The 27974-nt window shown below is 34.0% G+C and overlaps 1 long non-coding RNA gene across 1 annotated transcript; it reads left to right on the forward strand.

The window, feature by feature from the left end:
- LOC128858235 (uncharacterized) lies at nucleotides 1–27963 on the forward strand. Its single transcript, XR_008453992.1, has 2 exons — nucleotides 1–1386; nucleotides 26631–27963. It is a non-coding gene; the product is annotated as an uncharacterized LOC128858235 (long non-coding RNA).
- Nucleotides 27964–27974: the final 11 nt, after the last annotated feature.

The raw sequence follows: 27974 nt of genomic DNA on the forward strand, positions 1-27974 counted from the left end.
CTGAGAGTGTGTTAGTGTTGTGAAGTAAAGTATAGGAGACCAGAAGATAAAGAAGAAGAACAAGACACAAACGAAATATATTGTATTAATACATTAGCTGTGCGTGCATAAGCCTGGTTTGGCGAATTTTAATCATTTATATATATTGTATATATATATATATGTATGTGTGTTCATATTATATTGGTGGTAACAGTTAATTAGCAGAGTGCTGAGCTTGTGCTTTTCAAAGGCGTTTAAGAAATTGAAAAAGAAAAACAATTCATCAACAAATTAATTGCGCACAACAATATGCAATGAAGCCACTATGGTGAATTAAGCCGGTTCGGCTTCGATTGAGCTCGAATTGAGTGAAGTGAAATTTGTTTCGTACTCGTGTGCAACTCTTGCTGTCACCTTAATTGTGCGCTGAACGCTGCACACTGCATTTTACCAAAGTACTTCTTTTAGTGCTTAGATCGTTCTACACTGCCGTGCTGCCACTGCCAACGTCAACAATATCGCCATCACCATTGCCATTGCCATCTCCGTAGTCATCATCATCATCAACGTCGACATAATGCTTGTCCAACAGCGCTGTTACGTTTAACATAGCCACTGTTAGCGTAGTCGTTGGTAAATTGCTAGCGTTGACGCTGGTAATTCGTGCATTCGGTCGGTTGCTCACTGCTGCTGCCGCTGTTGCTGACACTGTTACTTCTACTGTTGCAGCTTCGTGCATTGTGGGACGCCGTTGCAGAACCAGCAGAGCCTGGCGCTACTCAAACACTATTTTGGAGAATTATTTCGCTGTCTGTCTGCGCGCTGCTGTTGTGGCTGCTAGTTTTGGCTATTTGGGCCTGTTTTTGGACTCAGCATCGAATTCAGTTCAGTTGAGTTGTGTCGAGTCGCGGTTGATGCATACGAACGGAAGTGCAGCGGAAATCGGAACACGGAAGTTCAAATAATAGTCACTTTTATATTGATCAACAACAAAAAAACAAAACAAGTATCGAAATACTAGTACCGATAAAATGAATTTTGTGTTCTCCTGCAATAAAATATTTGTTAATTTGATGGAAGTATTTCGGTAAATAAACAAAGTAAAGCACTACGTAGTGTTTCGATGGAACGACGTGCAATAAGTCGAAAGTTTTGAGTGTTTATTTTAATGATGCTTGACCAGAAAGTTGCTGCAAGTCAAGGTGCTCAATGATTGTGTGTTTAATTATGTTTGTCATGGTGCTAACGGATTGCATTAGCATACAAATTAAAACTGACAAATGAGCTTAAGTGTATGTGAAAACATATTTGGACTTGGTGAAATTCCAAAATGTTTGAAAATAGCAAAAAATAGAGATTACGGAAACGAAGAATCTGTCTAGAGAACCACAGATTGAAAAAAAGGTAGGGTAAAATACTGCATACAAAAATATATTTTTAAAATTTTTGCTCTGATCTGCTTTTAATTTTTATTAACGATAACTGTTCCTTCCGCATTTAATGTAAATTATTTATTTCTTTACTTTTCAAACGCATATGAATAAATGAGGTTTGCACTTCTGGCTAATAGTCTTTTGTGCCCTGAAACGCATATGACACAGATTTATGCAAATATTGCTGTAAAGCGCTAAAAAAAGAAGATCTCAATGTTTTTGGTTCTTTCTTATCCAGAGTTGAACTAATCTTAGACTACAGACTGCATACTTTCACAAGCACATAACATTACAAAAACTGTCAATTTCCAATTAGAAATGTAAGATTTTGGAATTACAGTAGTTATGCCGCACAAAGGATAGGTTAATACTTGTATTTCCAAGTTCTTGTTCTCTTTGTCGCTAACCCTCATTTCTTTTTAACCAGTTTTTTTCTATATTTTTTTCTATTTTATTGAAACAAATGCTTTGAGGACTCGAATTTTATTTAAGGGCTTTCCAATTAATTTTAGGCTTTTGATAAGAAACTTATTTTTGTGATTATACAGGCTAGTCGACATAGCGTTTGAAGTTTAATTTAACGGAATGGAATGGAAATAAATTATAAATTTTTTTTATTGGAAAGCGTTAACCAAGTCAGAAGCACATTTTTATTCAACTGATGTCTAACTTTTTCAGTGCACTTCTCGAGATTCGCCATTTTTCTCATAAATGGTTGCCATATTTTCGATTTCGTGCTTTAACTCTTGAATTCTATCTGAATCATTATGATATGATTCAAGTTTATGCGGCACCACACACAAAATAGTCTACAGCACTCAAATTGCAGCTGTTAGGTGGCTATTAACAGCAAAGTTTTGGCTGATTGTTAGATTTTCAAACATTTTTTAATGTTTTAAATATTTCCAAACTTTGTTCAAGCTAAAAGACATTTTGCTAATGTCTAACTAAAAGTGAAATCTCTATAAGAAAATCGATTGTTTGAATTCGAAATGTTAGATAGAGTAGCCTTTATTTATTTATTTGCCTTTTTTTTTTGAACGCTTAAAATTAACCTTTGCAACGAACTTTGCTCAAGTCATTATATAATAGTTATGAAAAAATATTATAAGCAATCAGTTTTATTTGATTTTAAAAGAATATTTCGATTATTCTGAGGGTAACGTATTTTGATACATTTATCTCTTTTAAATCTGTTCAAAAGCTTTCCGAATTTCCTTCTTTAATATTGTGAACGAAAAGTAGTTTTATATCTGGTTTTATTCTTCAAAATATTATTTGGACTATGTCATTAAGATGCCACGCAGCCTCATTGATATGCAGTAAGGAAGGTCTAGAAATTGGGTTCCATACTATTAAATCCGCCCTAATGCTCATAAGTGTAGGTGTTAGCGAAATGTGGAAATATTAAACTCTCGTTCGCACTGATCGCTTTCATCTGCGGTAACCCGCCGTCAAATTGTCTGCTTAAATTTTTCGTAGCACAATTTGACACTCTAACTCTCTTTTTAACAACCATTCATTAGAGTTGTTGCGAGAATGCCATTTTTAAGAGGAATTAGAGGGTTAAAATATCATATGAAAATTTTTTCGTTAAATTCTACTGTAGAAGCCCGAGGGAGAGTAATAGTATTTGAAGTCAATTCTTACATGATATGCTCGATAAAGTATTTTCACTTCCGCCCAGAATTTTAATTAAAAATTTAAAATTCCCACCCTGGGGCTAATGAAAAAATAAAACTTTTGCGGGATTTTCGGAATCAATCTCAAATGTGACTGGCGCCATCGACTTCCTTGCAGGGCAATATCTCCATTCCGAAGGCTATTACTTTTTGCCCTCTTAGAGGATTTAGTAGAAATTCATAGTTTATACTTGACAATATTCAGTAACTGCCAAGGTACCAATACAGTATGTTGAAGCCTGTTTTTGAAAATTTTGAAATGCTCTGTTCGGAACACAAACATACACTTTTTGTATTCTCAAACTTTTTTTTTGTTTTTTTTTTGTGAAATGCCAGCAACTTTGTCAGCTCTTCGTCTGGCACAGAGATGGCACCAATAGATCAATAATTATAAAACTACATATTCAGCCGTACAGTAAACCATCAATTTGTTCACGAGATTCTTTTCAAAATCACTTATGGGCTCAGCAGGAGCAGTCGATTTAAGTCGGTAGCCCCAGATTATAACTACTTTACTCCTGTAATGCAATTATTTATAATTATATTCCATATAAATAAATAGATACATTACTTTCTCCCGCAAGGTAGATGACCAACCAAGAGAATACCACAAATTTACCAGTTATGTATTCACTCGCCCAAGGTTGATAGAAATAATTTTCATCCCTAAAATAGCGTCAAGCTAGCAGTCTTAAATATTTATGTGGTGGCATGTGTCTAAAATACAAAGAAACTGCTTTAAATTTCGTATGTGAGTCCAGCCTTCAGCCAAATCAGGTAGAATGATCCTTAGGGAGTTCCAACTAATGGAGCTCGATATTAATCGCTCTACTAAAGCGTTTTCGCCTTAAGCCGATTTTAATGGCCATTGGGAATTAAATGGAGTTGGTATTCATTAGCGTTCTGAGCAACAATTGTCTGCTGCATTTATGTCGTTAGTAATGCAATTAAAAAAAAAAGAAGAGAAATGGTTTGGGTATAAAAGACAGTAAGCGAGCATATCCGTGCATGACATACTGAGATGTTTTGTCCTGAGTACCGAGTTCAAGCCTCACATAGTAGGCAAATTCGTATCTTCTGGTGCATTTACGCCATGAAAAAGCCTGGTGCATTGAACTAAAAGTGAGACACCACCTTCAAAGGATTTTTTTTAATTTCTTTGTTTGATAATAAATAAATTGACCAACACTTTATTCCTGTACAACTGAAAAATAAATATACAAATATGGCTGAGTTACCTTAATTGAACAAACACGTATACTTCACATTCGAAATTTTTCTATAAATTATACCAAAGAATTAGATAAAATCTCAATTGTTATTCTTTCCTTTCATTGGCACTTTAGCTTATTACTTCGGGAATTGCTTCCCAGTGCAACAAAATTCATTTATTTTTATTACCATGCATTTCGATCGTTTGCCGATAAAAATAATCAAGCATACCAGTGAAATGAAGTGAACTATGTACGGATATGTTGTAAATATAACTATGAAAAAATGAAAAAAAATCTGGGATAGGTATTATTTTTTCAATTTTGCCAATTAGACCCACTATGAATGGCCATAGTGGGTTAAAATGCTTAACTTATATTTTAAGCATTATTTCTAATTTTTCAAAATAACCTTGGTGAAAAAGTTCGATGATCAGCAACAAATCTTTTCCGGTTTATGGGTGGAATACAATGGAGATTTTATATGCTCACCCATTGGCCATACAGGATTGGTTAATTTGCACTACCACTAAATTGCACTATCACTAATTTGTTATTGGTAGTTAAATAAGGGTTTCATTAACACTAAATATTCAATTCACTGAATCCGCTAATTTCACAAATTATTTAGCGCACTATGCCCAATCCTGTGCCCATATTATATACTCATGCCAAGTTTCTCATCTCTCAAAAATAGCTTCGCAATATTTATGCAATATTTTATTATTTCTAACTCTCTCTGGTCAAACTGGGAAGAACATTTTTTGAATTCAACTCATCTTATTGGTAGCAAAAAGTATAGGGTGTTTTTTTTAGAGGTTAGGTTCTCAAGTTGGCACTACTTTTCTCGTAGATGGTCTTTTTGACAGCTGTCACTTGATTTATGCTCAGTTTGGTTTGCCATTTCATAATGAATAGACTTACACCTGAACAACGTTTGCAAATCGTGCAAATTTATTACGAAAATAATGGTTCGGTTCGCGCGACGCATCGAAGAAAATTTTGTTCAGCGATGAAGCTCACTTTTGGTTGAATGAGTATCATTTTTAAAACATAATGGCAAACCCTTATCTTTATAATAAAGCTAAATTCTTGGCCATAACATTAAATTATATACGTTTTATTTCATCTTGAAAACCTAACCTCTAAAAAAAACACCCTATAAATAAGCTATATAGTAGAAAAATCTTTTTTTTAATTTTAGAGTTAAAAATTAGTTTAATTTTAACAAATCTGATTTTTTAGTTCTTTCACAGGAGTTCATGATTTTATTTGAAGGACTTTAAAGATTCAATAAGAATAGTGCTTTCAAATAAAAGGAGCCAAAAGCGTATCAAATAAAAGTACAAGTTCTGTTTGTAGTAATTCTATGGGAAAACTCTCCAAAAATGTTTTTCAAAATATTTATACCTGAATATTATTTCAAATGATTGAGTTGATGCTCATTAAAGTCTCGCTTAAATATGCAAAATGAGTGAAAATTACTGTGTTTGGTCGATGTTGACACCTATCCGCTTATAACTTGACATTGCTTGATTTTGGAAGACCTATTTGAAAAAAAAAATTTTTTTCATTGATACCCATATTTCTGTACCTTATAAGCTTATTTTTCAAATTACTCCGCTTGTTGAAACTTTAAGGTTATTATAAAAATCGTCAGCTTCTGTGAAAAAACTTAAAGTTCAGTTATTGTAAATATTTGACCTATAATTTCGCGCATAGTTTCACGCGTATATCGATTTCCTCATGCGAGGTTTTGGTTGTCGCATGTGGTCGTATAGGTAAGCGCAAAGGCAATAAACTTTTCTGCTACTAGCGACAATCATACTTGAAATATTTGTAAATCACAAATCTGTGACAATTTCTTCACTTTAGCTAAATATGCGTCGTTTTGTGCAACCACTTTTGTTGAATTTAAAGCCAATTTCATAATTCCAAAGTTCTGACGAAGTTCCTGTCCGAATTGGTAGAAAACTTGGCTAGCTCATTTTCACAAGGCTAACTTAAGGATAAATTTGGACTATCGAGAAAATCTTGCTAATGCTTGAGAAGGCATTAATCGTTTGGCATGCCTTCTAGACTATACGGCAAGTGCATGAGAGCTTCCTAATCAAACTCTTTAAGCTTCAGTCCGGTTACATTTGCAACTAGTTCATCACCAGCTTCAGACTGTTAGTTGTTGATAGTGGCTTAAACGGCCATGAAAAAACTTATTCAGGAAACAAATTGCTAATCTGAAATGGCATATAAATTTGATATCCCCGAACTATGAGAGTAATTCACAATGATATTTGCAGGTTGCCAGGTTAAAGTGTGTATACAGGGTGTTAAAAATGAATGCAAAATATTTAAGGAAGTAATAATTTGACCAAATTAAGAAAAAGTTAGTCTGAAAACTAACGACTTAGGGATATAGCAATTAATTTTTTTCTGCCATTAGTATACATTTCATCATGGAACGCTACACACTTGAGCAACGATTGCAAATCGTGAAAATTTTTTATGAAAATTATCGTTCTGTTGCTGCTACTTTAAGAGCATTACGGTAATTTAACGGTCCATTTAACAAGCCGTCCCGTTTTGGGGTTATGTGAAGTCATTGGTCTACAGTAACAAGCCGGCGACGATTTGTGAGCTCAGAGCCAATATTGAACGCGAAATTGCTGGAATTTCGGCCGATTTATGCAAAAGAGTGGTCGAAAATTGGGTTCAATGATTGGACTTCGTAAAACGTGCACGCGGTGGTCATCAAAAGACATCGAATTTCATACTTAAATGTATATGTTCCAGCTCGATAATAAAAAAAAAAAATTAGTTAAAAAAGTTAAACCGTTTGTGTTTTATTCAAAAAAGTTCAAAAGTTGAAGCGCTCTTACTGAAAAACCCTATATATTATTAATCACTTATTTACTCGATTTTTGCTTCGCTTGATCCATTCTGTTTTCTCGAAAAATAATTCACATTCTGTTTTTTTGGTTTTGCTTATATCCTTGTTCACTCCGCTCGAGAACATATGGCCTCGACAAGACTCATCCATTGTACATGGTTCGGGGCTGTTGTTTATATGCCGTCCCATGTAATTTCAGCATCTACTAGTTCGAGCAATATCGGCTTTCGCCAAGTGATCTTTGGCGGATCGCCACCCCGACTCCCTTGCGAGTTCCAGCCCAGTGCCATTCTCGTGATGCTAACTGTTTTTATACCGTCTATATTTTCCATAACAATTTTCAAAGATCATTTAGTTAAGTGTAAGTGCCTCGAAGTGAAAAAGTGAGTATATAAATAGGAGAGCAAGCTTGATACAAACCTAAAAAATTTGAAATCCAGTGCCAGTATTATTAAACAGTGGTATTGGCATTTCCAAGGATTTCACACAGTTAGAAACAAGCGAAAAGACAAAGATGTACAGAGAATATCTTACTTTAGTTAAACCTGTTTCCATAAATGTGTGTATTTCTACTTCTTCTTTGTTATTACTATTACTTTTCTTTTATTGATTAGTTTGGACCTTTTTCTAATTTTGTAGTGGGTGCTGAAATCGATCTATGATACAAATAAAACTAATGAACAAAGGTTTGCAAATATGTTGCCTTACAAAGAATGTCAAGCGGTCTGGTTCTTCAAACTAAATAAAAGTCTATCTATGCTTCATTATAGGGCTTGTATGCAGCATAGTCAATCTTGTATTGCGAACTCAATTCGGCTATAAATAAGAGAGCAATGAATGTTTCCAACTCATTTTTTTTTATCAAAATTGTAACCATTGGCATTAAGCATTGATCGCAATTTCATTTAGTGGATTTTCTGGGTTGGCTTTCCCGTAACCCATTCTATGAACCCAACGCTTTAGTATTGTGCATTTTCGCCAGTTGCGGCTTTTATCTCACCAAAGGTAACTTCTGCTTCTACATACTTCATGGTTGAATCGTCCAACTCTTTGGATTTAGTTGATTTTTCGATTTAGTTGACAAAATGTATTACAATAACGGTTGACTATTGTTGCTATAATTAGTTTAGTACAATTAAGCAAAATGTGTAAAACAATAGCGGGTGTACGTAGTTTTCATTATTTTATTCCCTGTGATAAAGGTAATGTTAAATGTACAACTTTTCTGTCCTTGACGATTATTTATTCTCCTTCATTTAGAGTTTGTAAGAGATTTCAATAAAGAAGTTTTGCATTTCTGAACTTGAGTTTTTATATATTTATACTTCTTTAGTTTGGGACACGTGCACTAAACTTATTGAATACGTAGATCACGTGGCATAACTTCTCATACATCTTAGGTGATGCGCAAATAAGTGATAAAATGTATTGAAAAAAAATTTGTTTTGCTTTTAATTCACCAATAATTTCACCAATAAATCTTAAAATTTATTAGCTAGTCAATAATTTAATATTTATCACGAAACTTGGCTATTTAAAATTTAAATAGTCTAATAAGTTTACGGCGGCTGCCGTAGCCGAACGGGTTGATCTTTAATAAGTCTTCAGCTTGTTGGAATTCATAGCGATAATATGGATAATTTACCACATTGAGAAATGCATACTTACAGGCGAGTCGCAAATTTAACGCCACTCGCTTAAACGATATTTAAACGCAGCTTCTAGGCGACCAATTTATATCAGTGTTTTAATTGATTATTCGATATAAGATTTTAGTATGCAGCAACGACATTTTATGTACACTTAAACTGGTGATGACGATTTTACAACTACCCGTACGGGCAAATATTTTAACAAAAAATGTATTAGTTTTTCCAAACCTACCTTTGATAGGCTCATGAAAATCGAAAAATATATTATTTTCATATATAAATATGTCCAGCTTAATTAAGGTGAAATGATGAGGACCACTAATATTTAATAAAATTGATATTATGTTATTATATTATATAATATTATAGGCGATCGCCGTAGCCGAATAGGGTTGGTGCGTGACTACCAATCGGTTCGAATCTCGGTGAAAACACCAAAATTAAGAAAAACATTTTTCTAATAGCGGTCGACTCTCAGCAGGCAATGGCAAGCCGCCGTGTGTATTTCTGCCATGAAAAAGCTCCTCATAAAAATATTGCCGTTCGGAGTCGGCTTGAAACTGTAGGTCCCTCCATTTGTGGAACAACATCAAGACGCACACCAAAAATAGAAGGTGGAGCTAGGCCAAACACAGAAAAAGGATGTAGGCGCCAATTATAGTTTTATAAATAACTTAAGTAAATTACATCCATTTTGAATGTACCTTTTTAATGAAAAATAAATAGAAATAATTGAACAAAATTATTTGTTTTTCAAATGAGAGACGAAAATTATATTTATGAACTAAAATATGTGGTAGTCGGAGCTATGTTTTACACGGAAATAGCAACGACCGTATAGTTTTGCTTTTAAAGCAAAACCTATTAACAGATATTCCGAATTCTTTTCTATAGCTCAAACCAAATACAGAAGAATAAGAAACATTTTCGAATAAGATTTGTAAATACTTAAACTAGTTTTGGATGATTTGACATATGGTTAGTTAGTAGCATCTCTTGGAAGGGAACCAACAAAAGTTCTGCCAGAGCGGTACATTTCTTTGCGGCTGGCATTCGTTTGAATCGAGAAAGGTGAATGATTTTTCCTATACGTCACGCAAACGCACTAGCAGTTCTAGTCACGAAATTAATGGAAAGAGGGTTTCAAGTCGTTTCACATCCTCCCTATTCTCCAAGCATGGCTCACTCGGATCCCTTGGACTACTAATTCTTCTCCTATTTGAATAAATGGTTGGCGGCATTTATGGCATTTATTGGTTGACTCTCACCACCTTTCTAATCACCACCTATTACAGACGAAGATCTTAAGTTGCCTCGTGAGGACAGCGTAAGTTTGGCCCAATTACGATGTGTATATTCTAGTAATTTAAACTCCTACTTATCCAGAATTGACCCCGACATACTCATTATAATATATTATATCCGGCATGTGAAGGCACACCGTACAATATTAACCACCTACTCACAGGCCGTCTCAAATCCACTTACCTAACATCCTTCTCCTTTTGGACCCAACCTTACGAAACAGCACGTTTCCTAAACCTAACGTTTAATGAGTTAGACGAAGAAAATCGGTGACCACACCATACTGGCAGGGCCTATTGCACTGCTATAACAACAACGAAGTGTTTAAGCCTAAAAGAAGACCATGTCGAAAAGTTCAATAATAAAAAGGGTTTACCCCAAATAATTAAGTAGTTTTTATTTTTGTACGGATTTTACAAACGACCATCGTATGAGCTAACAAGCATTTTAATTTGAATAATTTTTAGTATGGAGCGAGGGTTTTTCGGATTTCCAATTTTGTTAACGCCTACGCACTGTGTGTTAAAAAAATAATATTAAAATTAATATAAATATAAATAAAAATAAGAAAATATAAAAAATAATAATAAATATAACCTAACCGAAAAATATTATGGTACCCCAGACATCATTTTTTTTTATTGTGCATTATTAGCTTTCCAATGGACTTAGAAAATGCATTTCAAAACAATAATATGACTAAGCATTTCTCGTTAAAACTTTAACAAACCCACGTCCGAAATATGCTCCTAACAACTAGGTGTGAAATAGGTCAGCTTATGCGATACTAAATTTATATAAAATTACGAAGCATGTGGAGTTGAACAAAGCAACGGTTTGCCATCCGCACTCGAATATTCTCCGGCAGAGCAACTTAGTGGGTACATAATGTGTCCACTTTAACACAACCATGAAACACATTTATGTCACCCTCCCATACAGTTACATTCATGTATATACAGTTACATATATGTATATGTAGTATAAGCACATTTCCACATGAAAGCACACATACATACGCATTTCTTCGAAATTCAAATAATACACACAGCAAATATTTTAAAATTTGGCCATCATAAATAAAGCATAATTTTATGCAATAATGTTGGTTAACGATGTGCGTGTGTGGTGATCATGCATGTGTGTTTGCGATGACGACGAACGTGATAACAATGGCAGCGTGCAGGCTGAAAGCAAAGTGAAAAATAAACACAGCAACAACAAATGCCAACCATATTTAAACAACATAACGAAGAAAGCCGTAACAGCAGTGGTGGTGGTGGTGTCAATGCGCCAGCGTGCCACAACCACACGTGCGCAACCACCTCTACCACTAAAATTGCCAATTGCTAGCTGGCGCGCTGCTGTTGTTGACGATAATAATAACTGACTATAAAAATTGGCTCATTGTTATTTTATATAATAGCGGCAACAACAACAAATGCAGTGGATATAAAAATAAATGGTTAGCTAGAGCGGCAGGCAGAGTGAAGCATGTATGTATATTTATAAGTATTTAAGCATGTATGGGTACGAGTATAAAAGTGTGTCGCTTATAAACTTATGTGATTTTAAGTAAATAATGCACATGAATGCAAATTGTCTACCGCTGATGGCACAATATAATTTAGCTTTGTAAATATGTATGGTACGTAGGTGCAAACGTATGCATTGTTAGATACTGCCCCGTCAACAGAGATTCTCTCCGCACCTGTATTTCCAGCACACAAATACAAATATAATAAAATATATAAATATATGTGAGTTTCAGTGCATATTAGACCACACCGGAAAAAAAAGTTTGCCATACACCCCTGAGCCTAAATAATCTTTGCATAGCAATTTCGATAATTTTTTTTTTCGTTTGTTACAGGACATCACACTTTAATTCCGAATGCAACTGTTATTTTCACACTTTGGACTTGAGGGTGTACGTGATCTTTGTTTTTTCTTGTAACAAACCACATACCCTTATTCTCTTTAAAATACGTACCTGGATCTTGCTTTAAAATAAAACATGTAAAAATGTACATTCTTCCAGGTCTCACTCTTTTTATTCAGATCTGCTCTTGGCAATTTTCTTGGAAATACGCCATCATTTGAATGTCCATCAGTAGCGTTTCCACAGGTAAATTCCGCCAAACAGTCAATTCATGAATGCCTAATTGTTGAGAATGTCGGGATACCAATGTTGAAGGTTATTCAGCAACACTTTGCGTTACATTGACAATATTCTCAAAAAACGTCAAGTTTTTGGTCTGCCAGTCCTTTTCCCATCCTCAACAGGACAGTTTCTTAAAAATTTTTCGTCAACTTCTGGCGACTCATTCGGACGATTAATTTCATAAAAAATCATGAATGTCGCGATGTGTTGCTTTGAAAGATCAACCATTTTCATAATAAGTTTGAATCACTTTTATGTTTTCTATTCTTCAAATATCCATTATAAAATTGTATGTACTTATACATAGGTCTACTTGAAGAATGCCGAAGGTTGCATAAAAAAGGCACCGTTTAAGAATTATTCACTATTGAGGTCTAGTATCACTTTTAAAAGACCTTTTATTTATATAAATACATCCCTTAAAAGAATTCAATTTTTTTTATACAAAATTATAGTTCTTTTTATGATAAAAATCTTTCTGTAAAACTTATGGAAATTCGACGAATTTTAAGTCAAACTTCAAAGTCTCAAACTTTGTACAAGATTTGAAAAAATTCGGCAAATTTTCCGCCAAATTTTAAAGTTTTTAATCAGATTTTTTCTTAATTTACACAAAATGTTTTATATTTTTAGATATATTAAGCATATGTTTAATTATGTATTTATTAAAAATTTCTGAATTTCTCCAAACAACGAATGTTCGAGAGTTTTTTATTTGGAGAAACTGCGCAAGACCGCCAGGAATTAAAAAATTGTCAAAAATCAACTCGACTTTTGAGCCACTTCATAAACACTAGAATCTGATGAGCTCCAAAACTACAGACTTGAAATTTTCATAAAAACTGTGCTAAAAATGTTTGAAATTTTTAGGAAAATTTTTCGAATTTTTTGAAATAAAAAACAAGAATTTTTAAATGCTTAATTCGTTTTTAGCTGAAACGTGCGTCAAATAAATTTGTTTTTTATTTGTAATTTTATGATACGTAAAATAAACAAAAAATGTTTTGCTATATGCGCCAGTTTCGGCAGATATAAGTATACTAAAAGTTTCATTTGAAAGAGAGAATATATGAAAATTATTAAAACATATTATTTTAAGTTTTATTTTTTAAATAATGTAAAAAGTTTGAGTCCATAGAAAAATACACAAAAGGATAAACAATTTTTTTAAGTTGTGTTTTTGTTGATTTCTTTTTTCTACATCTTAGTGATATTTGTGCCATATCCAAAATTTAAGCAAATTGCGCCCGCCCCATTTGCAAATTGCTTTAAATTTTTCAAAAATAAATCACCAGGACATATTTTTGAGAGCTGAAATCTGACAAAACTTACTTCTATATTGAAAGAAATCATCAAAAAAAACGTTTGAGTTCAGGGCTTCTGGAAGGGTTTTAATAAGTGATATTTCTTTAATGAGTCCTCCCAAATTCAATGCATGTCCTTGTTTTATAAGATTGGCTCCGGTTTTAGAAATACAGGTGAGAGCTTATTTAGAAGAAAATATCGTGCATTCGTTATGTGGAGAATATTGTAGTTAAACAACTATAAAAAATCGACGGAATTTTTCAGCAACCTCAAGCTTGCACATTATTATACTAAAATCTAATCACCTGCAAAACTAGCTACCAAAAATGTTTCTAAAATTCTTATTAAATAGCGTGAAATTCGAGTTTTTAAATTTTAGGAATTTTTTAAATTTTCGTATGCATTTTTAAAATTCGGTCTACATATGACATGTCTACAAAAAACATTCAAAAGAAAAATTGGTCAAAGTGTTGATGAAAAAAAGAGAAAAAATATTGATGTACTAAACTTTTGGGACGGGTTTTATAAAATGATTCTGAAATCAATTTTAAAATTTTAATGTATTTTAAGAAATTTTCAATTAATTTTTTTTTTCAGCAAATTAATTTACAATTTAACTTTTTTGTAAGTCTGCCAAAAATTTTCATGTGACTGTTTTTTTTAATATAACCTCAGTTATTTCTGAAAGTCATAAAAATCAGATCACTCAAACGTATGCTGTAAGGTTAAATTTTAATGAGATCTCAGCCGCTAAAGCAAAATTTTCAAATACGTTTTGTCACGAAAACTGATGTGACCCCACGGGGGAGACCATTGAATTTAGAAGATCCCAATATAATGAAATCAAATATTACAACTTTTTTAAAAAAGAAAAATGATTATTCGAGCACAGTGTAATAATTTTATTTCATTAAAAAAAATTGTATGCTAATTATTTTTTCATATTCTTTTATAATAAATTCACCAAGGAAAACTTGAAATTTTCTTAGATATACTTCCGCCGTTTATGGGCGTTCAAGAAGGCTAGTTGTAAGCCTAGATAAAAAAAATCATCCTTTCCTCCATCCTGGTATCTCTAACCCTTCTCAATTTTTTTTTTACAAATACAGTCAACTTTTTCAACGATACTGTACCTTAACTGTTCACATTCTCAAAGTAGTAGGCCCTGAAAATGTCAAAAGTGAGCTTTTGGAAGCGAAAGATACTTCAACAGCTTCAACAGCTTCACTACTTCAACAGCTCCTATAGAATTTCCTGAAATGGCTTCAGAGACTGGGGTCACATAACCTCCGATACGTACGTGGTAACAGAACTATACAATTCAGAAACTCTTTGGTATTTCAGTTGAGATATATTCTCTCTTCCAGGTTTGGATCGTTAGAATTTGCTTACAGTAATGACTACCTATTATAAGGCGCTACTAAAATCCACCCCAGCCTTTTATTAATGAGCGAAATAGGTACAGAAGCGTCTTGCTGACGAAGCTTATACTAACCTCATTCTACTAAAATTTATTGAAAAAGTTGGGCTCAGATGAATATAGTGAATCCGTGAAGGTGGTCAATAGATTTCGATACGAATATACCTATAACATTTAGATAACTCAAACTAACTTCAATTCAATGATTTGGTTTTGTCTTTGATTTATCAAATCCCAACTCGAATTTTTTGCTACACATCCATCTGTTTGCTTTGTCTTCTTGCAAAACTATTGTCTCCGCAGGTTAACTTCATGCCTTTGAAGCTTTTTCAAAAAGTAAAAAAAAAAACGTTAAATAAAAGATAGAGTTTAATAGTATAAAAAATTCTTTCATCATAGGTTCTTAGTGCAAATTTCAGAGAGATTTTTGCATCCTGTCAATTAAATATTTCTGGTATATCCTCCAAATTATACATTTACTATACATATGTAATTGGCTCTCCCACCCTTCATTGGGCGCTTGGCTGATCTTCTTCTCCTATTTGTGGTGTGCACCCTGATGCCTTCCCAAAAATAGAAAGACTTCCAGTTTTACTATAAAATCCAACTTGAAGCGTAAAGGGTTTGTAAAATTTGAGCCAATGGGTCGTACAAAGCCAGAGACCGAATATGGTTTCGATGAGGCGAAATTAAAGTGAAATGAAAAAAATTATAGCTGAATCCAGTCTACATACATCAGTTGAGTTATTCATAAGTAAAAAACATTTTCTTACTCGTCGACATACAGCAGGGGGCATATAATTGATTGCTTATGTCGTTGATAAATAATACAAAGAGTAGAGAAACTGAAACACATACATGAGGCGTATCTAAACGGCCAGTGAATATTTCAGATAATATACCATTAATTGTGAGCACGCAACAACTTCCCCGTAAGTACAATTTCACTCACTGCAGGATATCGGAGCAAAATCCAAGCGAAAGTAATTGTTATAATAAAATGTTATGAAGGACTATATTTAATACCGTGAAAGAATCTCTGTAAATGTAATCAAAGTGCTTTGAAAATGTTCTAATGTAATATTTACCAAAAATCACGATACTTTATACTTCGTACCGCCCGGTAGAGAATTAATACTGATTAAAGTACATTTTTTCTATGAAAATGGTTTCAAAATGAATGGACATTATCGAGAGCTTAGAAATTAGTCAATAATTATGTACCCTATACTCCAACTTGTTATTGATGAACCAATTGTCAATGAAAATTCCAAGGCATAATAATTTGCTAGAAATTATTTTTAGAGGCCAAGTAAGTGAAGGATGTTTCTTTAGAAAAATTAAAGATAGCCTCTCGATATCAGTTTATGATGAGGGTTTTAAGCTTAAAATCCCATTTTTGACACCTTCATCTGAAATACTTAAATTAAATAAATAATTGGTGTATACACTTCTGTTAAGTACTTGGTCGAGCTCCTCCTCTTATTTGTGGTGTGCGTCTTGATGTGGTTCCACAAATGGAGTGACCTACAGTTTTAAATTTGCTCCGAACAGCAAATGTTTTTTTTTTGTCAGGGGCTTTTTAATTGCCGAAATACACTTGGAGGTTTGCCATTGCCTGCCGAGTGGCGCCCGCTATGGAAAAAACCTTTTTATTCTCTGAAATACTTAGTTGCCCAAAATTCATAATTCAAGACTGATTTTAATACCGATCTTAAAATTGCGATAATAATCTGAATTACAATTATTATGAACAAAATTAGATTGGAAAGTGTTCACTTTCAGTAACTTGACTGTTCACAAAAAAAGCGAGTTTTGAAGTTAAAAGTATATTTTAATCATCACGCCGATTGCACAGCTCTCATCGTAGCGGTTTGAAAATTATAAAAATTTGGTTAGAACATGAAGTAGTTTGAAGTTAATTAGCAGTGTATGTTCCTATTTATATACATATGTATGTAGGTACCAATTTATGTATCTAGAATTGAAGTGTAAATAACTTAAATAGCAGAGGCATTACATGTTCCTGCCATTTCCGGCATCTTTTTTTTAATTTTTTTATTTCCTCTTTCTACTTCTTGTAATCTATTTTTCAGCCAACCTATTGCTTCCTCTCCATTACCACCAAGCTACCCATTTATCTATGTATTTCGAGCCTTCGTGTCTTCATTCTCATATGAAATGGTATGGGACCCGTCGCTTTTGTTTTTCTTGTTGCCATTGTAACTGTTACTGTGCTATCGCTATCGTTATGCTATTGTTGTTGTTATTTCTGCTGCTGTTGTCCTACTTTAAGTGGTCGCTAGTTGGGGGGTAGGTCAGTGCGGTGAGTGAAGCAAGTTGAATACTCAATGGTGAGCGCGGTGGGGCGCGTGTTGGTTAGGCCTTCGATAGGTCGCTAGGTTGACTGACAGACCGACTGGATGGCTGAATTTCTGAACGACAGTTTAACTGGTCACACGGCGCAGGGGGCAGTAGACTCCTTATTCGGCCGATTGGTGGCTGGCTTATATATACCTATGTATGTGTATGTATGTATGTTGGTATGTATGCACTAAGAAGTTGTTTGCTATTTTTTCGGTCACCAAAGCCGTGCGCCACCGCCAACCAACATCAACAGCAGCTACCACGTTGCCAGCAAGTGTTGCATTGAAGGCACCAGCACATATGTGCACATACATAAATGTTCCACATACACTCACATCCACATAACTTCAAATAAATGCGCTGATGTATGAATAAATTTGTATGTGTATGTATATATTTGCTTGCCGCATGCAAAACAGTATATGCAAACTTGTTACAGAAACAATGTAAATGCAATAAAGTTTGTGAGTATGTCGAACGGGGCGAATGAGTAACAAAGCCGAAAGAAAACAAAAAAAAAAAAAAAACAAAATTCGATATGACAAAAGAGGAAGAGTGTAAGCGATAAAAAAGTGAAAAACAAGAAATTCAAAATAAATTAAACGCGATGGCTTGCCACGCTAGGCCGTCATGCCCCCACCAACCACATCACTGCAGCAATACAGAGTTAAGCAACACCCCTCGTCCGCACAACAAAATAACGCTCACACTTCAATCCACTCCTTAACAGAGCTTGCTAATTTTATTTATATTTTATTTTCAGTTTTTGCAAGAGAATGCAATTTAGTTACGCCAGTAAGTATGCTTCGACTACTTCGATGGTGATAGTAATGTTGGTCGTTGGTAGCAGCCATAGGCAGTTTGCGGGCGGGAGAATAGGTGCTTTCAGTAAAGCATGGCGCTGTCGTTGTGGCACAATAAAATAGAATAAAGACTGCATAAGCGAATGAGTGGCATAATGTGTGGCAGTAGTGCCACGTTATGTCCAACACACACACACACTCGCACAAACGCCGCCATAAGTATGCTTTTCTACTAGTATACATATATGTATGTGCATATATAGGTGTGTATGTGCAATCGTCAGCTATTTGGTTTGTGTGGCAGTGCATGCATTGTCGCCTCCTCTCTCGACGACCGCTGCGCTCTTGGCTCATGTGTTTGAGGCCGCATCGTTTGCCGTAAAGAGCACGTGGCATGGAAATTTGCAAGTTTGTCATGGTGCACGAAACACACATACACACTCACACATGTATGAACTCACGCTATTCGAACTTTGACTGCAGTAATGCAATTTCATATCCGTTTTTGTTCGCTGTTTATTTAATTTTTATTTTTTATTTCGCATATTTTTTTTTTGTGAATTTATTATTTTGTTAGTTCCTTTGTGGGAATTGAATTTTTCAGTCAGCTCATTTTTTCTATATTTTCATGGCAATGTCTTGCTTTAAACTCAATTCAATATATTCTTTTTTTCACTTAGCGCTACTAAACATTGAAAATGAAATGACTAGGACCAAAAAAAGGCATAATAGTCATAGCCACGAAATGGAAATTTTTCTTTTCGTATACATACATATGTACATATATACCTAGTTATCTATTATAAAAATTATAGTGGTCATTTTACCACCGAAATTTATATGCGCTCTTATCGCTTCCTTTGCAGCGTTTTCCTGTTTTACTCATTCCTTTCGTTCTTTTTTTCACTTAAGTACTTGCTTTCGTTTTCTGCTTTCTCTTTAAAAACGTAAAACTAGGGCATGGGGGCATAACAAACTTAATGGCAGGCTAATGTGTCTTATAAGTTGTATTTAAGTATTGGCAAAATATATGAATCATTGTAGACAAAATTTAAAGTCCCCTTTGTGTTGACAAATCATTTTAAATTTATAAATAAGGAATGGAAGTAGTGAAGTAAATAGGTTTGGGAAAATTACTCAAGTCTTATTTATACATAACATCAAACTCTCGAACAAATTAAAATCGGTCTCAAATAAATAAGTGCGTATGAATAACAACTAAAAGGCGAGCATTCCACTGATTAACTATTTCACACAGTTATGCTAAGCTGGTATGTGGTCAATGTGAAAGCCACAGGCCAGCTGACAACAGGGGGATCGTCAAACATCTCTGCGGCACTGAAAACTTTCTAGGCACTTAGCTGATCATTTTTCGGTTTCGTGAAAGGATAAACTCTGGAGTGAAGTAGGTACTGAAGAGCGCCAGGTCGCCATTCCAGATTTGGACTTTAGATATCGCAATTGGTAGTTTTTGTAATTCCTGACAGGTTATAATAAATATTGTTGGGTTGTGGCAATATCGAGAGAAAAAGCATTAGGCGTACAAATAAGTTTTCGCTGTTTTGACATCTGGAAACAACACAACCTTCACGTATTAGAGCCTCCATTCCTCATTACACTTTTTAAGAAAAGTATCTAGTTTTGTGCCAAATAAACTTCCTCTGAGCGAACTGTTGATTTATGACTTCTCTAAATTTTTCATGTGCAAAAACCAGCAGCGCAAGAAAATCGCGATCACCGCTACACCCGACACGAAAAAATGTTTATTTTACATGACAAAGCTCGTCCACATTAGGCTTCACAAGCGAAGCCTATTTGGAATTACTAAATTTAGAAGACATAACCCGTTTTTATTATCATCTGGTTCGTTGGATGACACATAATCTGTCGGAGAAACACTTTAAATCACATAAAAATATCAAAATTTGGACAAATTCGTGGATCGCTTCACAAAAAGAAGAGTTCTCCCCGCGTGCTAGCCGAATTTTATCAGATAGATGAGAAAAAGTAGTGCCTATAATCGACAACACTTTAAGTATCATAAAAGTCAATGTATGAATATTTAGTAATAAATTTTTTTGTTGCTTTTATTTCCCTTTAGTTGATAAACGAGAGAAACTTCCTAATAAAAATTAGGTTGCAACAATTCGAAAAAAAATTACTTTTTCAAATCTCTCCTTCGGTAACGGGGGGATAGGCTGAAAGTCGGTTCGAGAATTAAGGCACTCTACAGCAAAACGGAACCTTCGTTATCCAATATGTTTAATTTTTTGGTGTAAAATTAGTCAGCAAAAACAAAATGTCTTGGAGACTAATTAAGATGTTTTAACAAAAAACAAAAAAATACTAATAAACATAGTCTTTAAGAAGAAAATATAACAACACATAATAAAGTTGTTAGAGGAAGCAAAGTCAATCTGAAAAGATTTGGCAGGCTGATATGATAGCATTCAATTCCATCACAGCTCTCGTGACGGGGGCATTCATTGCATACATAAAATGGAAAAAAAATATGGATTACGTTCGTTTTGAATTCGAAATCCAATCCATTTTCATTATAATATGTCATTTGAAATGACATGATATCGGATAAGCGACCGCTATTAGAGCTTATACAAAACTATTTATATAACATGAAATTCTTCAAGTTTTGCAGGTGTTAGATAGTCGATTTTCTAACGAATACCAAACACAAGGAAAGACACTGATCTGGCTGAAACTTTGCGTTTGCTCTCCCAAGAGAAGCATAATCTCGATATACGCCAGTACTGTCTTCTCTCTGACCTTGCACGAGCTTTTAAAATCGCGCTCATATTTAAGTAACTCGACAGAAAGTAGTCAGACGCGTAATATTATTAGTCAACAAAAATCTTCTGAAATTAAGGAATCAAATGGCTTGGAAAAGTATTTTTCGTTTTGTTATTTACCTGCAATAAGTACTGACTGTACAGCACGAGACCTTGGCGGTCATCTTTGATCGAAATTCTTTGAAAAGATCGCTGAGAAATATCCTTTTTCATTCTTCATTTTCGTATAAGTATTTACGGCCGAACGGTTTTTGCTAGACTTCTATCGAATAATAGGGAAGTCAGGACAAATATGCCACCGACTTCTTCTCTTCAAAACAGGCGCAACAAATCAGTTACTACATCATTTGATCCCATATAGAAATTGGAATCATGAAAAGTGGGCATCTAATAATGCTAGATGTTGTCTGCAGTTTAATCAATTTAAAAAAACAGTATTTTAACTGAACAGAAGAGTTCTGCCTTATGTTAGCAGTAAAATTAACAGAGCTAAGACTTTCCGATTGAGATCAAATATAGTCCACTTTATTCGATAACTTTCGGTCATGGTTTGAAGGCCATTTTATAATTTCGCTTCTCCAGATGTCCTCGTATCTATTTTTTGCAAACTTGTTCAAATTATTTCTACAAGTCTCCGTTGAGGCCAACTTTTGCAAATACTTGAATGGTTGATAATTGCTTGGTTCCAGATGTGGGATATGTAGTTGATGGGATCCGAGCTCTCAGAGCTTGTGGCGTGTACTAAAGATGGGTGCGGTTTGGCATTGCCTTCCTTTTCACCAACTCTACCCGGTTTTGTTCTGAAAAATATAAATAATAAATGGAAAACCATTTAATTGCAATTCTCTGTTGGTACCTTAAACCTTGCGAACACAACTGAAATCGTTGGTTCAGTTATGAATGCAGAACAAACATCTCGTGTACCACAAAATATTAAGGAACTAAAAAACAGATAACCTTTTTATAAGAATTTCTTAATAATTGAATTAAAAATAGTTAATCTGATTTTTGCCTCTCGAAGCCAGTTCAGTAGTCATAAAATAATTTACTTTACTTTACAAAAGTTCAAAAAAGAAGAAAAAATCAAAGAATAGAAAATTTTTCAAAATTATATTTTAAAAAATACATACAAATATAATCAAATCATAAAAAAATTCAAAAACGAAAAAAAAAAACCAAAATGTAAGAAAACAGAAGCTTTATACAACTACATAAATATTTGACTTGAATATTTATCAAAATCATAAAAACTTTTTTACACTATTTCAGTTTACTTCTCATTGTGCTCACGCCTAAAACCAAACATTTTTTTGAAAAGTCCACGATTATGTTAAAAAGACTTTTTTTTCTTGGCCCAGAATTCTTCAAATGAAAATAAAAGATCAGAGCAAACCATAAAAATATTATAAACAAATGAGATTAGGATGTCCCAGGAACGGATAGTGAGAATCCTATGAGAGTTAATCTTTTCTGAAAATGATATGGCGTGACCTATTGTAGAAATTAGAACAGCCTGTTAGTCAAATTCACTCTTTCCACTTACTTTTCGCTTCCTGTCATCTTTATTTAAATATTTGCCGCTGGATGCCTTCAGAGAGCCATATCTCATGATCTGCTCATTGCATCGGGTGAAACTATATGGTGATCTACTATGGCGATCTAAAGGTTACATTACACTAAAAAATAAGTTTTTGAAGAACGTTAAAATGCTATTGGTTTTACCAGTTGTGTGCTACAGCGTTCCAAAAAAATAGTCGAAAAGAGAAAATTTTATATTTATTCTTCTAACCCTAAGATCAAGGTGGAAAGTTAAAGAAGGTGGCCAAAAAAATGTATGCTGTGTATATGAATCCAATGTGGCCATTGCTGGGTGGTTTTCGCCTTATGGGCTGGAGCGGAATCTTGCTGAAAAATCTAACGCTCCCCACTGAAGATGGTACTGCTCAACTGCTTCAGCACGTCTTCTAAGACACCTTCCTGCTACCCTTTTGTCCCGGTCTTAACCCCTTTTTCACAGAAATGAAGATGACCAGTTGAGCGACGGAAGGCTTTGATGTGGAGATCATCTCCAGTTAGTCTTGACATGGATCTGGTCGATACATTAATTTCCCTTGACCCGATTTTTGCTTTCTAAGAAGATTTCAGTGGATTCTTTCTCGAACTGTTTTTATGGCTGCACTGGCTCGAACCACGTGAGGACGACCACTTTTTTTTCTGTCTGCTACGTCAGACGTTTGGGAAAACGATTGATCGTGCGGTAAACAAACATTCTCGAAATTTTAAGCAATTCGTAAATCTCACTTGCACATTTTTGTAATGCAATCACAGCAATCCGATCTTCCTTAGCTCGCCACTCAATTGTTATGAAGTGAAATTTCCGACGAAAGTGAGTATAAATCCGCAAAAATAACTGAACTTTTTTCTGAGAATTTTTTCTCACTCTATGCATTACAAAATTTGTCACAGAATTTATGGCACGACTAAGTATATATCAAGACAATTAGTGAATTAAAAGACCTGAGGGCTTGTTTGGACTCCAAGCCCAACTTCACCACTCACATAAATTATATTGTTTCTAACTCGTTCGCAATGTTGACCTTTATTGGTCGAAATTGTTCTTCGTTTTCTGATCCCGCTCTGGTACTTTCACGCTGTTGTACTCGTCCTTAGTTTGGTGCAGGTTCGAATACGCGACCGTCGTTTGGAGACCGTTGCATGCAGTCCATATTAATATTGGGTTGTAATTTCGTTTTTTTGTGGTCCAAATGAAGAACGATCCTCGTTTAATGATAAATATATAATTAAATAATATATTGGTCATTATGATCCAACACCTTTTGCTATCTTTCTGGTAGTAGCATAATTCCAAGCTCATAAAATGTTTGGTCTTTCCTGGTAAAAAACTGCTCCAGATAATTTTTGACGTGTTCATTTGAGGTAAAGGTTTAACCGTCCAAAAAATTTTGCAGTGACCGGAAATCCAAAGAAGCCAGGTCTGGAGAATATGGTGGGTGTGGCAGTACGTCCCATTCAAGCTGTAAAAGCTTTTGGCGAGTGACCAAACCTGTATGAGGTCTCGCATTATCTTGGTGGAACACTACACCTTTTCTGCTGATTAATTATGGCCTTTTCTGTTGAAGTGCATCATTCAGTTTATCCAGCTTGTCTGTCTTATCTGTCTTAATCAGTAAAAGCTCAAAAAAAGTGGCTCCTTTAAAATACCACCAAATAAACAGCATCACCTTTTTGTGATTGATATAAGTTGAAATGCTTTGAGCCGGCTTATCTTTTCTGCTCCATGATCTCTTGCATTTGAGATTGTTATATACAACCCATTTTTCGTCCCCAGTAATGATACGCTTCAAAAGTATATCATTTTCATGACGTTTGAGGAGTGGAGCACAGACGTCTACGCGACGACACAAATTTCTCTCTGTGAGGACATAGGGAAACTTCGAGCTTCGATATAACATAAACAGTTGAATTCGGTAAATTTAACCTCTCACCGATCTCACGTGTTATTATTCGGCGGTTTGCATCAACTAATGCTTTTACCGCGCCCTTATCAGCTTCAACTGGCCTTCCAGAACGTGGTGCATCTTCGACATTCCCGGATCGAAATTTTGCAAACCAGTTCTAGCACTGTCGTATTGACAACACATCTTCTCCATACACATCGGTTAATTTATATCTGGCTTGAACAGCATTTTTACCTTTTTTATAGTAAAAAAGTAAAATATGACGAAAATACTGCTTATTGCTCTCCATATTTAAAAGGGCACCGACCTAAAACTACAGCGTAAAATCAAGTGAGAAGTTAGCTGTGAAAAATGCATTTAAATTCCCTGTCGGAAAAAAACGAATTTACTTTCCAAATAAGATTCTCATTACAGTTCATAGAGCTTTTCTGGGCTTTGCTTTGCTCTCAGTGAAATTCGCTGATCCCATTTCGTTCAATCGCTCTCCTTGCGTACAAATAAATGTCATGCCTTTGGAGTCCTGGCGGGTTCTGTTGTCGATGTGTCTGCTCAATAAAATTCATTTTACTGTTCCCTCACGCATTTTTCGTTGTAAAGGATTGTTTTCTGGGAGTATTGTGAAAACCCTATATGAGTTGAATGCTGCTTTTAAGAGAACGTTAGCTCAATGTAAAGCTTATTCTTTTTCCTTTGACTTTAAGTTTTCTCACCATAAGTCCAATTTTAAGATGTTATGCATAAGGCTCTTGCCATAATGCCTTTGATTGAATCTTTGTATCCTAGACTCGTAAAGACATTATTATCTGCATAATTTCATTTTCGAGATATTCGATTTTAAAGATTATTTTAAAAATATATTTTGTTCTTGGCTCACTTTGTTTTAAATATTAGTTCAAAGGTCCCATTTTATCGTGAATAAAAATTATTTCCAAGTTCTGCACTTGCAACTGCCTACTCGATAAAGGTTTGAATTTACGAATTTTCACTAAATGCTTCCTACTTCTCATCATCCAAAAACAAACAAAAAATGTATGGTAACTATTCGGTACGGTAAAAGTAAATTATCTGATTTTTCAATTTTTTTCTTTTTAATGACTGTAAATTATCTGATATTTCAATTTTTTTCTTTTTAATGACTGACAACACGTTTAAAATAAAATGTTTACTGGTATATACATTTTTCAATACTCTGTCTTAATTGACAACTATCGATTTTAAAAGTCAAATGCAAATATGCCACGTCACTGCAATGACCACCGAAAATGTTACCAATTTAACCAATTGACACATTTATGTCAAAAACATCAAACCATTTTAAAGCCAATTTTTACAAGCTTTTGCACTTCAATTGAAATTATAAAAAAAAAAAAAAAAAAATTGCTTGCCACTTGTCGGCACATATCGATTGTGACTAACGTAAGCAAAAATCTGCAATATAAAAATATCACAAATTTTGAACATTCGTTTTTGTCCTATTCAACTTTTGTTATTGTAGTTTTTACATTTTTTTATTTTACTTTCTTCTGTCTCCTCGTACTTATAAGTAATTTGCCAACGTTTTAGTGCAGCTTGCAAAAAAAATTTTACCAGGAAAAATTCATGTATGTGGCAACGTTGACAGGATAACATGAGAAACCCATTACCGTATAGGAAAAGGTTTTTTGTTCTAGTTCTTTTTTTTAAGGAAAAGCGAATGGAAGGTAAATCATTTTTTAACGGAAGAAGTTACAAAATGCCAAACTGGTATGCATTTGTGCCTTGGAGGTATGCAGACAAACACACAGACAATTGGCTTTCATAACTGTGGATTTTTGTTTTTGTGTTTGTTTTTTTGCTGCACAGCAAAATATTTTGCATTGCTTTTAATTTGCTTGCATTATTTAGTTTACGTGTCTCTTTCTGCTAGGTCTTGTGCTTTTTTTTAAATCGCCTTTATATTTCCTTTCTCTTTTTTATTTTCTATTTGCTTTTTCCTTTATCCCTTTTATACTCATTACCATTTTAACGTCAACGTGCAAACAAAGTTTTAATACTGCAATTTTCACGTTTACCCAACTAACTTGTGCCACTCTGTTTTTTCTACATGTATGCCTTCTCTCAACCGTTTCTCACTTTTCTCTTCGTCTTTTACAGCTAGCAGACGCGAATGTGCAAAGCAGCATGAAGTGAATTGGAATTGAATTGAAAAGTTTTAATGTGTGCTGGTTTTGTTTGTTTTTTTCCAACATTTGGATTTTCTACTCAGAAAAAGTTGAGAACACTGCGAACAACAACAACAACAACAACATCACAAAAAATAAGCGAGCAATAACAGCAGGTCGTGTTGAATCAGAAGCAGAAGGGAATTGTAAAGGGTAATGCAACTGCAACTGCAACAACAACAACCACTACTTATACTAAAGAAATCCGCCACATAAGCAGCTAGACAATTAAGAGAAAAAAGCAAAAATAAGCAAACAATAAGACAAAAACAAATCATCTAAATTAAAAATATCAACTATATGGGATTGAAACAACAACAATAACTTTTTGAAAGAAAAATACGAAGCTCAATAGACTGAAATAGAGTCCAAATATTTTACCGTAATGCAATGCAATTAATTAAACATATCATTAAAAGTATTTAAAACGGAATTCAAAAACTAAAAATAGAACAAAACGAAAATACCACAACAACAACAACAAGTTAATAAATACAGCATACTCCCTATTAGCAGAATAATAAGCTAAAATCTATTAAACAACAACAAAACAATTCACATGCCATCATAAAACGCAAGCAAACAAAAATTTATGAAAAAGAAAAATATACGGAGTGCAAATTTCTAGTTTAGTTAATAAATGATAAAATTGTAGCTTATAAATTTATAAAAAAATCTGAAATTTTCGTGAACATTCACAAATAAAAATCGATTGCATTTAAATAAATACCAACAAAACTAACTGAAAAACAGTAATAAGATTCGGGCAAAATATTGCGTTAAAAAATTTGAATAGAATTAAAGCATTCTGTAAAAAATTTAACTAACAACAAAACGAAAAAGGATCAAATTTCATTACTAATAAAAGCAAACCACAACAAGAAAAAGAAATAAAATGCGCCGTGTAGTTTAGCGTAAATTTATAAATATAAAAAATTCATTGCATACATTTGAGCGTAAACTCAGTGGACTACACATTTTAAAAATATTCCTTTGTTGTTTTCAAAAAGAAGCAAAGACAATGAAAAACTTACTTCATTAGGGCAAACATGGCTTACAAACATACCAAGCGAAAGCTGATAGCGCTGTTGCAACAACAGCAAAAACTGCAACAAGTGCAACAAGCGCAGCAGTGGCATCATAGCTGAATTCATAAATTATTTTCGAAGAGCAAAATTTTTAGCAGTAAATAAAATAGAAGTTTTGAAAGACAAAAAAGTGTTAAAAGACAATTAAAAGTAAAAATTACAAAAAAAAAACAAAAATGAAAATCAGC

Source organism: Anastrepha ludens, chromosome 3, assembly GCF_028408465.1.
Source record: "Anastrepha ludens isolate Willacy chromosome 3, idAnaLude1.1, whole genome shotgun sequence".
Lineage (NCBI taxonomy): Eukaryota > Metazoa > Arthropoda > Insecta > Diptera > Tephritidae > Anastrepha > Anastrepha ludens.